A 2884-nucleotide genomic window follows, 5' to 3' on the forward strand; every position below is an offset into this window, starting at 1 on the left:
CATGAGCAATTGACCAAGGAATTGGCTATTGATCAAGATTTGAGAGATTGAATTACCAAGGAATTGGAATTCGATCACTTAAGATTTCCAAGGAGATCAATGAATGCATTGATTGAGGAAGAGATGAAAATGAACTTGATCCGGAAAATGCAACATCTCCTAAGCCCAATGAATCCCCATTTCTGATCTTACCCATTCTCTTTAATTTCTGTAATTTAATTTTATGAGCATCTTCCCCATTCCCATTTAAGATTCTGCAATTTACTTTCCGCCATTTACATTCAGCTCTTTATTTCCAGCAATTTACATTTTCTGCTATTTACTTTCCCGCCATTTAATTTCCTGCAACTCTCAAACCAAATTCTGCTTCGCTCAACTAGAACATTCCTCTAATTAAAGTTGCTTGACCAATCAATCCCTGTGGGATTCGACCTCACTCTATTGTGAGTTTTTACTTGACGACAATTTGGTATACTTGCCGAAGGAAAATTGTTGAGAGCCAAGTTTCCATGCCATCAAGTTTATGGCGCCGGTGCCGGGGATTGATTTTGTATCAACAATGATTAAATTGGAGGATAACTAATTGAGTATTTTTCTTTTGTTTGATTTAAATTTCTGTTTGAGTTAATTACTTTCAGTTTTAGTTATTTTTCTCCCTTCCCTCCTTACTCCTTTTTATTAGTTATTTACTATTCAGTTCACTAACCCACTAACTGTTTGATATATTGCATCACTCAAGCTAACAGTAATTTTAACAAGAGTACTTTCTGCAACTATTTCCTTGCTTGTGCCTTGTTGGTTGTATGACAGGGAAAAGAAGTGGGGCTTCAACTTCCTTTGATTCTGAACCTGAGAGGACCTTCCTTAGATTAAGGAGGAAAGCAAGAAGAAAGAGAGTAGTTGGTGCTGAGGAAGAGGAGGAGTACTTTGAACCAGACATGGATGAGAACATGGAGAACCATCATGAAGAAGAGGCTCACAACCATGGCAGAGAAGGTCTAGCAAATCATGCTGGGCAAGAGAGAAGAGTTCTAGGCTCTTACATCAACCCAAACCCAGGAAACTGTGGGAGTAGTCTCCAAAGGCCAACCATACATGCCAACAACTTTGAACTAAAGCCACAGCTCATCACCCTTGTTCAGAACAACTGTTCATTCGGAGGGAGTGTCCAAGAAGACCCCAATCAACATCTAACCACCTTCCTGAGGATATGTGATACTGTGAAGTCTAACGGTGTTCATCTTGACACCTATAGACTACTTCTGTTCCCTTTCTCACTCAAGGACAAGACATCTAAATGGTTGGAATCCTTCCCAAAGGAGAGTTTAGCAACCTGGAAAGATGTGGTAAACAAATTCTTGGCAAGATTCTATCCTCCTCAACAGATTAACAGGCTGAGAGCTGAGGTGCAGATATTCAGGCAGCAGGATGGTGAGACTCTATATGAAGCATGGGAGAGGTTTAAGGACCTGACAAGAAGGTGTCCACTAGATATGTTCAATGAATGGGTGCAGCTACACATTTTCTATAAAGGCCTTTCTTATGAATCAAAGAAGGCAGTAGACCATTCATCCGGGGGATCTCTGAACAAGAAGAAGACCGTTGAAAAAGCCATAGATGTCATTGAAACTGTAGCAGAGAATGACTATTTCTATGCTTCTGAAAGAGGCAACACTAGAGGAGTGATGGAACTAAACAATGTGGATGTACTGCTGGCCCAAAACAAGCTTATTACCAAGCAACTAGCCGACCTCACCAAGAAGATGGAGAGGAACCAAGTAGCAGCAATCACCACCTCATCAGCAACTCAAGAGGGAGTGAATGCTGAGGCAGAGGAGGAGCAAGAACAAGCCAACTATATTGGAAACTCACCCAGGCAGACCCATGATCCATACTCCAAAACCTACAACCCTGGTTGGAAGACCCAAACTTTGGATGGGGAAATCAACAAGATCAAAGCCAAGATCAGAGACGTCACAACCCCAACAACCATGCAGCTCACCAACATTCTACACAGAGATCATATCAGCACCACCCTAACAACACCTCTCCACATCCATACCAAAACCAAAATGACCCAACTCACCCATCCACTCTCAACTCACCATCATCTGAAGAAAGACTCTCCAAAATTGAGACTCTGCTTGAAGGCATATGCAAAGAGATTCAAGATAATAAGGTATTCAAAGAGGAGGTGCGAGCTAGTATCAAGAACCAGGGGGACACCATCAAGAGGCTGGAATTTCAAGTGGGATACTTATCTAAAAAGATTCCCAAACCTACTGATAGCTTCCCAAGTGACACAGAGAAAAATCCGAGAGGTGAAGCAAAGAAAGTCAGATGGGAAGATTACAAGATGGTTACTATAAGTAGTAAGGAGGCTGAGGAAAAGCAAAACAAGCCATTAGAACAACTTGGAGAGACATCAGTAGAGAAACAGGAAAAGGATCACCAAGAACCCAAAATTTCACAAAAAGAGCTGACACAGAAGGAGCTGCTGAAACTCTATGCACCTTTTCCCCAATTACTCAATGGTGCTGTAGAGAAGAGAATATACTTAAGGTTTCTTGACCTGTTTGCATCCCTCCATGTAAACATACCATTCATCAAGGCTCTCCAACAAATTCCATCATACATTAAGTATATGAAGGAGCTGCTGACTAGAAAAAGCTCACTCAAGGGAGGACAAACAATAGTGATGAATAAGGAGTGCAGTTCTCTCATTCAACCAGATTTGCCTATAAAAAGGAAGGACCCAGGGAGCTTTCACATTCCCTGTGCAATAGGAGAAACAAGGTTTGATAGAGCACTCTGCGATTTGGGAGCAAGCATCAACTTAATGCCTTTATCCTTTATGAAGAGGCTGCAGATCAATGAGATAATG

General features: G+C 41.4%; 1 non-coding gene across 1 annotated transcript; it reads right to left on the reverse strand.

Annotated features, from left to right (window-relative positions):
* Positions 1-1391: 1391 nt before the first annotated feature.
* LOC148574124 (small nucleolar RNA R71) lies at positions 1392-1498 on the reverse strand. The gene has a single exon (XR_015906103.1). It is a non-coding gene; the product is annotated as a small nucleolar RNA R71 (small nucleolar RNA).
* Between the last annotated feature and the right edge of the window lie 1386 nt (positions 1499-2884).

Source organism: Arachis ipaensis, chromosome B2, assembly GCF_059453495.1.
Source record: "Arachis ipaensis isolate K30076 ecotype BB chromosome B2, ASM5945349v1, whole genome shotgun sequence".
In the NCBI taxonomy this organism is placed as follows: Eukaryota; Viridiplantae; Streptophyta; class Magnoliopsida; order Fabales; family Fabaceae; genus Arachis; species Arachis ipaensis.